This window comes from Cavia porcellus, unplaced genomic scaffold (genome assembly GCF_034190915.1).
Source record: "Cavia porcellus strain 051 isolate PalLab524CR breed Dunkin Hartley unplaced genomic scaffold, mCavPor4.1 scaffold_8, whole genome shotgun sequence".
NCBI classification, from domain to species: domain Eukaryota; kingdom Metazoa; phylum Chordata; class Mammalia; order Rodentia; family Caviidae; genus Cavia; species Cavia porcellus.
In genome coordinates, this window is record NW_026947491.1 from 2,505,331 (window position 1) to 2,514,646 (window position 9,316).

Below are 9,316 nucleotides of genomic sequence, written 5' to 3' on the forward strand. Positions count from 1 at the left end.
GATAAAGAATATGTGACCTTTTTTTTTATACAATGGAGTGCTGCTCTGCCATAAAGAAGGATAATCTTGAGATATTTGTAGGTAAATAGATGCACTTTGAGGCCATACTCTTAAGGAAAATAAATTGGACACGTGTAAATACCACATTGTTTCTCTGCTGTGAGAAACTGAAAGTCTAAAAGACCAAAATATATAATAGATATTGTGAAATAGGAAGGAAGTGTCCAAATGAGAAGGAAAGTTACTGGGGAATGGGGAGGAAAAAGAAAAAATTAGAAAAAAAGAAAAAAGTGAAAACAGCTTTGTAAATAGGGAGAGCAGACACAGGACTATACCATCATGAGGAAGACAAGAAGGGAGAACGTGGGACCCAGAAAGAGTCTAAAGTCTGAATTGAAGCCCACAGAGAGAGTAAAATGAAAAACTTCAATGAAGAAGACAGTAACTGGCAGCGTCTTCGCCCGGAGCAGGACTCATTGCATAAGAGGAGCTATTTGCAGAAAGATGACAATGGAGGGAGCAGTGGACTTGGAGGGCTGCACTGGCTGGCGGTCAGAGCATAGGACTCGGTCCTCCAGCAGGAGAGAGCTATTGGCTGGGAGCCATTTGGAGTTGGGTCTTAAGCTCAGAAACAGAACTGCTGCTGGCTTCCTCCAGCAGCTCCCAGCTGGGTACAGACCTGGGAAACTGCTTGGACTGCAGCAAGCCCAGTGAGTCCGGTCCTGGACAGGCCTGCTAAGGTTGTCTACCCCTCCATCCTAAAGTAGCTCCTGGCTTGCAGGGATACGGTGACATGATTCAGGATGCCGTCTCTACAGCTGTCTACTAGTGAATCCAGAGAGAATCCTGGAAGTGGACTGTTTTTTCTTTTCCTCTTTTCTTGTTTGTTTTATTCAGTTTTAAAAAAATTTCTCTTTCTAGCCAGGCATGGTGGCTCATGCCTGTAATCCTAGTACTCGAGAGGCTGAGGCAGGAGGATTGTTGGGAGTTCGAGACCAGCCTGGGCTACAAAGTGAGCTCAAGGACAGCCTGAACTGCGTAGCAAGATCCTGTCTCAAAAAAGACCAAAAAAAATTTTTTTTCTCTTTCTCTTTTATTGTTTTCTTTTTTTTCTTGTGAGTGTGGTTCCTAACCTCCTTGATGGTGTGGTTTTGTTCTGTTCTACCTTTTATCTTTTCCAGCTCTCTTTTCATTCGGTCTTCTGCATCAGTTTCCCTAAGTTGATGGGATCCAACCTACTTGTAATGCCTTTTTCTTTTCCCACTTGTCTATTTTCTCCTTAATCCATTTTGAATCTTAACCCTTGAGGACAGCATTGACATATTACAGACATATATTGTATATAATTGTTTTGCATTCTGTTACATGACCACAAATTCAGTTCATATGGTTAAAAGTTATGAATCAGGAATTGGCTCAGTTTGTTTTATAGGCTGTGTTTGATGCTACTAGTACCATCACAGCCAAATTGATGTAACTGTTCTAAATAGCTGATAATCCATGACTGAAATAGAGTAGGGTGTCACAGAGAATACTGTCACAGTGCCAAAGAACCAGGTACTAGACCAGGTGAGCAATAGCTTCTCATCTCCAATAAACTAAGGACGTAAGATCTTCCAACAGACTCATAGCCCAAAAGCCAGCTACTCCTGGAAGATACCTCAAAAATTGACCATCACCTGGGTGTCCTAAAGACCACTAATAAAGCAACCCACCATAGGCAACTAACAAGTTTCACTCCAGAAATTAAACTAAAAAAGAAAAATGATAAGACACTTCAACAAGGGGCTGGGAACTTAGCTCAGCGGCATAAGTGCCTGCCTTGCAAGCAGGCGGTCGTGAGTTCAATCCCCAGTACCGATAAACAACGAAAAAGACAAAAAAAAAAAAAAAAAAAAAAAAAAAGACACAATCTCAGACACCCAGTTCACCGAGGGCAAACCCAGTGGACAATGAGGCTGGAAAACCTGAAAGCTCTCTACCAGGTCTCTCTGGAGTGGTAACAAGGCAATTGAATGAGGCTCTGGACATCAAATCAGAAGTAATTCCTCAACTACAGTGATCACCAAAAATACACCCATGCTTAGTGATGTTAGAGAAGATATAGACAAGAAAAATAGATGAGGGCTGGGGATTTAGCTCAGTGGCATAAGCGCCTGCCTTGCAAGCAGGCAGTCGTGAGTTCGATCCCTGGTACCGATAAAAAAACGAAAAGACAAAAAATAGATGAGCTTAAGCAAATTGTGGAAGCACAACATAGGAAACAAATGGAATCCTTAAATCAGATTCAAGCAGATATCCAGGAGAATAAAAACTCCATTGAAAGTATTCAAAGCAGATTAGGCCAAGGTGAGGACAGGATCTCAGACATTGAAGACAGGCTTGCAGTTAGTGGCCAAGAAAAGAAATACTTCTCAAAATTAGCAAAGAAACATGAGAAGTCAATCCAGCAGCTGCTAGATGAGACAAGAAGAATAACTTAAGATTAATTGCAGTCAATGAACTAGCAGGAGATAACACAAATGACATTAAAAACATTTTCACAGACATCGTAACAGAAAACTTTCCTGGTAGAGAAAGAGAATTTGACATACAAATAAGTGAGGCATATAGAACTCCAATTAGTAATGATCCAAAAAAAATTACATCCAGGCTTATCATGGTTAAGATTCCAGAAATTCAACACAATAATAGAATCTTAAAAGCTGTTAGGGAAAAGAAACAAATTGCTTATAAAGGAAAGCCAATCAGAATTACAGCTGACTTCTCAACACAAGCTCTCAAGTCAAGGAGAGCTTGGAGTGAAGTACTCCAAGTTCTAAAGGGAAACAACTTTCAACCTAGATTGATGTATCCCATAAAACTATCTTGCAAATTGATGGACAAAAAAGATACTTCCATGACAAAGAATATCTGAATAAATTTATGACCACCATACCAGCACTCCAAAATATTTTGAAGGATATTCTAGAAATCGATAATCAGAACTGTAACTCCTTGAACCCCAACAGAAGGAATCCACCAGGAAAGGCAAACAATTAGAGGGAAGGGAAAAAGAAAAAAGGGGGAGCCAATAATAGGAAAATAACATGAAAAGGATAAGTCAGTACATGTCAGGGTTTTTTTGTTTGTTTTTTGTCTTTTTCCTTTTTATCGGTACCAGGGATCAAACTCACGACTGCCTGCTTACAAGGCAGGCGCTTATGCCACTGAGCTAAATCTCCAGCCCCACATATCAGTTTTAACTGTTGATGCTAATGGCCTCAATTCACCTGTCAAAAGACAGACTGGCAGAATGGATCAAGAAGCAAGATCCAACAGTACACAGCATTCAAGAAATACATTTCAAAAAGAAATTCATAGACTGAAAGTCAAAGGAAAACAATACTCCATGCAACAGGAATTCAGAAAAAAGCAAGGGTTGCTATTCTATTTTCAGATAAAGTGAATTTCAAGCCAAGACTGATTAAGAGAGATAAAGAAGGTCACTATATTCTGGTAAAGGGAATAATCCAAGAGAAAGGGATAACAGTCATAAATATATATGCAACAAATATTAGTGTACCCAGTTATATAAAACAATTATTAGTGGACATGAAAATTCAAATAAGCCTTAATACAATTGTATGGGAAGACCTAAATACCCCGCCACAAAAAGATCAACTAGACAAAAATCAATAATGAAATATTATGACTAAATCAAACTTTTGAACAAATGGACTTAGTAGATGTCTATAGAGCATTCTAACCCACAACATCAGAATACACATTCTTCTCAGCTGTACATGAGACATTCTCCAGAATAGACCATGTAAACAGGGAGAGGAAGAGGGATTGAAGGAGAATAGGGAAATGGGGAAAAAAAGAATCAAGTTATATAGCGTATGTAGGTACAAATTCCCTATGACATATATAATCATTATGTATACCTAAAATATATCAATAAACCTAAAAAAACTACCATAACAGAGAAAACAAACAGATAAAATGTTACCTTTAAAATGTGATTAGTGGGGGCTGAGGATTTAGCTCAGCGGCATAAGCACCTGCCCTGCAAGGAGGCAGTCATGAGTTCAATCCCTGGTACCGGAAAAAAAAAAAAAAATGTGATTAGTGGATTAAGGGTGTTATCCACACTCAAAAGCTGTACTGACAAACTTTTCTGTATGTTTCACATGTTTCTTATGAAAATCTTGAGAAAAATAAGAAAATTGTCATACAAGCCGGCCTGGTGGCACATGCTTGTAATCCCAGCTCCTTAGAGGCTGAGACCAAGAATCACAAGTTTGAGGCAAACCTCGGAAACTTGACAAGACCATGGTTCAAAGTACAAAACAAAGAGAGCTGGGGGTAGAGTTCCACGATCAGCATGTACCAACCATATACGAACCCCTGTGTTCAATCTCCAGTACTGCCAAAAAATAATTTTACATTTATAACCTCTAAAGACCCATCATGACAGGATACAAAACATGGTCGAATATTAAAATCTATCGGGAGCTGGGGATTTAGCTCAGCAGCATAAGCGCCTGCCTTGCAAGCAGGCAGTCGTGAGTTCGATGGCCAGTACCAATAAAAAGAAAAAAGACCAAAAAAAAAAAATCTATCAATGTATTTCACTTCAGCAATACACATGAGAAATTCATGAAGACTAGCAAAGTTTTTGGCAGATTAGGAGTGAACTGCCACCTCATTACCCAGATGAGGTGTTACATGATTGAGCTTGACTGTGAATGGTGGAAAACGCTAAACTGTATAGAAATTTATTTCTCTCTCAGGTATAAGACTGGTGGTCCATGCCACATTCCTCAATCATTTGGTTGTTTTCCATGATCTCTATTCCTATGGTTACTTTGAGTAACTGCTCCAATTCCAGTCCTTAAATCTACATTCCAGGTGACAGGAAGAAAAGGATTATGCTCCACTTTAGGGAATCCTACTGGAATTTGCAAATATAACTTCTACTTCTATCCTAATGGTGGGAACTAAGTTATGGGTCCTCACATAATTGAAAGTAGTTGGGAAATGAAAGACTTTAAAAAAATTTTTTGACAGATGTCCACAGATTCTGTTAGATTTTACTGAGAAAAAAAGAAGAACCAGTATGGGAGGTAGAACCACTAACTTATTCCACAGGTAACTATCAAAAACCCAAAGCAAACATAACAGTTAGTGGTAAAATATGAGAAATTTCTTCTTCAAAGTCAGGAATAAGTCCTGACTTGTCTTGAATAATGAATTGCAGGTTCCAGCCAGTGCAACACTTCTTAAAAGAGTAAGGAAAGGGGCTGGGGATTTAGCTCAGCGGCATAAGCGCCTGCCTTGCAAGCAGGCAGTCGTGAGTTCAATATCCTTAGTTGTAGACTATGTGATCATTTATACACAAAATCTAGGAGACTGCATAGACAAAAAAGTGAGCAAATGAGAATTCAGCAGTCTTGATACATGTTCAGAGTATGAGAAGAAATAATTATGTGTATAACGTGTGTATGTCCATCTTCCCATTTACAATAAATACCTAGACAACATATGCAAGATGTGTTAGATGAAATTCCAAAACGTTAAAGGGTGCACTAGATAAATGAGACTCGAAGGATGGAAAGATATGGTTGTGTTCATCTCACATATATCCCATGAATTTATAATGAATCTTTGAAGTGTAGTTTCCAAAATGTGGAATTTAACAATGTAATTCTTTTTTTTTTTTTAAGGTAGGAAAATACAACCGAACAAGACAGAACAAAGCCAATCGAGACAGTGCAGTGAAATTGGTACAGAACTTCACAGCAGGATACCAGGATAATAGTAGTAGGAACCATAGTATATCTCATTATCTTCGCAGTAGTTGTCCTTTCAATCAGGTATAGCAAAATCAAACCTAATACAGAACATTATAAAACCTATCAAAACAGAATATTGAATAGAGCAAAATAATTAATCAGAACAAAGCAAAACAGTGAAAACAGTATTTCCTTCAAGGAGATGATAGAAGGAAATCCCCCATGTTTGCTATATTGCATATGGTCATCCTCCCAAGGACTGCTCAGACCTCTGGCTCCCAGGTGCTAATGGGGGGGAGGGTGGAGAAGGAGAGGAGGATGGGATGTCTGATTCTCAGCTCACACTGGTAGACTCACAACAGACACTGACTGGTTCTTTTCCTGGCTCACTTGCACCACGGCTCAACAATGTAATTCTTAAAATTCATATGGGAGATTAAAGAGATAAAACTACAAAAATTCTGAAAAAGGCATATTTGCCTTCATGGGTTAATTATAAGGAGGTAGTTGTTTTATAAAGTGTGTTTCTGAGGATAAAGATGTCAAAGGAATAGAAAAAAGGAAAGTCAAAGGAATAGACATACTGACCTACATAAATGGGAATTCTTCATTTATGGGATAGGGGCTGGCTCACACATTAGCCAGAGGTGCTCAGGTGGCTAGAGGTGCGTACAGGGGAGAAGAACATAGATCTCCCAAACAGAAATATATCCTGCATGGATTAAGCACTTAAGCTGTATGAAGGGATCTTAAAAATTAAAAAGAAATTATAAAAGAATGTCTTTATTACATTTAAGGTGTTTTAAACAAGACATCAAAACATAAACATTAACAGTATGATAATTTAAATAAAAATATAAAAAGTCCATTAAACAAAGACACCATTAACAGTGAAAATGCAAGCCACAGACTGGGAGAAATTATTTATAATACATCTTACTGAATATTAGTATCTAGAACTCTGTAAGTCAATAAGAACAAACAATACAGTAAAAAATTTTCAAAAGTATCAATATTTAATTGTGGTAGAGGGAAACTAAAAAAAAGAAGATAGTGGAGAGGAAAAAGAAAAACATTCAACTTTAGTAATAAACACAAAGCCAAGGTGAGGTACTGTTTCACACCCATCAGACTGGCAACATTAGGAGGTCTGAGAACCCTAAATATTAGAAAGGATGTATTTTTAGAAAAGGGAAGGAAGGAAAGAGAGAGAAGGAGAGGGTGTGCTTTTACACACAGCTGGTGTGAACATGTATTATTAAAAACCACACTGGAGAATAACATTGCAATTTTGAAGAAAGTGGGAGTGCATATACTCTGTGACTTGGCAATTCTTGTAGGGTATGTTCTTTAAAAATTCTCATACGTGTGCCCAATGAGACATAAAACAGAATTTTTATTGTATTTATTTTATAACAGTAAAACATTACAATAAAAGGAAATAACCTAAACATTCAAAAAAGAAATTATGGATAAATAAATGGTACCAGAGTCATACACAGAAACACTGATTCATAAAAGCAGAGCAGAAAGGATGTGTGCTAATTTCCAGATAGTGATTCCCTTGGGTAGAAAGCAATGGCATTGGGTGGCAGGGCTGGTAGTGAAAATGTAGCCGTAATGTTAGAACACACAAATGAAGAGTCGTAAAACCATATGGCAAGATGTCAATGCTGGTTTTATCTGCTAAAAACGTCGAGTAAAGCTCACTGAAATCACAAGAAAAGATTCCCAGAACTGTTAAAGAAAGAAGCTACAAAAGAAGACATTTTGCTTGTTCTGCTGAAGGCACCGAATGATACTACATTAAACTTCTACCATGCAGACCTCTGAATACAGGATGCAGGGGCAGCAGGGCTAGGAGTGGGGAAAGACCTATTTTAGATGATTTTTTATTATTGCTTTTGTTTTTGAGGTGGGTCTCTATGTAGTTCAGGCTGGTGTTGAACTCACTCTACTGCCTAAGTTGGCCCCCAGTTCACAGCCATCCTCCTGCCTCAGCCTCCCAAGTGCAGGGATCACAGGTGTGTACCACCATACCCAGCTTATTAAGCTGTTTCGTCACTTGCATATATTTTTTGAATAAAGCAAAAATTACTCTAATTAAAATGACTCCTACCGCAATTAAAATTACTATTTTGAAGAATATTTTACATAAAATGTAAGTTTACCCTGTGTTTGCTATCTTCCCAAATGACTTATTTTTTTCAAGACTTCTGATAATAAATTCCTTAGGATCAGAAACCCAGAAATGTACACCCCGCCTTCTGCATCTGCCTAACTGTGCATCTATTTATATGAGATGACAGACACTTTCCCTAATAAATCTTACCATTTCCCCTGTAAGGAACTAACTGCCTGCTGACCAAATGGTTGATGACACATGAAAATATTCCTCCGGTTTCCCCACAAAGCAAGACAGAGCTGGGCAGAGCAGAGGGCTGTCTGAGAAGGAGGCAGAAACATCTGCCAACTCTCCTGCTAGAAGCAGCCCGAGACAATCTGAGCACCAAGGCAAAGTCAAACTTCCTAACCTCACAGGTTCTATTCCCCTGATTTAATTCACAACCGAGAGACCCACTACTGTCAGATCTAGAACACAGCTGCGCTCCTTTAAACAGCGACTTTCCTGCTAATGTTTGAGTTTGAAAAGTGTTATGTGGTTTAGGACCTTATTGCCTTCTGGGAGCAGTGATTTCAAAACTAGAATCACTTTAGAGGACGAAACAATTTAAAACAACTGAGCTTTAGCCTGGTGTTGTCCACACACCTAGAATCCCAGCACTTTGGGGGCCCAGGCAGGAGGATCACAGCCTCAAACCCAGCCTGGGCAACTTCTCATCTCACTGAGACCCTATCTCAAAATTTTTAAAAGGGCCGGGATGGAGCTCAGCATGAAGGCTTTACGTTCCATTCCCAGCACCACAAACAAGTAAGAAGACAACTGAGACTCACTGCTTTCGGCCACCCCAAGCTACACCCTCAGGGTCCCGACCCCCACTGGGTGGAAAGGGCTAATTCAAGTTTACGCCACCTTGTGGGTGTCAAAGAAGCAGAAGCGAGGGAAGGAGCAAGCGATTACAGGTCAGGCTTTTCGCGTCGTTCATTTCACAACGTCTTCCTCCCATGCGTGCTGGTGTGCTTGCTCGCCTTGTTCTAGAGCCAAAAGACAGGTCAGCGCCACTGCTTCTGCTCCAAGTTGGCAGGGCTGCAGCAGCAGGGCGGTGACTGCTATGTTCCCAAGCCGCAAAGTCACTCTGTAAACAGTTCTGTTTCTCTTCCGGGAGTTGGCTGGGATATCTCCAGGCCCGGGTACCACCCACCCTTTAAGACCGGTCCAAAGAACCTTCACAGGTCGCCCACTCTTTTGCATTTTTCCTCTCCTCCCCTCCCCTCCCCTCCCCTCCCCTCCCTTCTCTTTTCTCCCCTCTCCCCTCTCCCCTGTCCCTTCTCCCCTGTCCCCTCCTCTCTCTCTCTCTCTCTCTCTCTCTCTCTCTCTCTCTCTCTCTCTCTCTCTCTCTCTCTTCTGGAAGTAC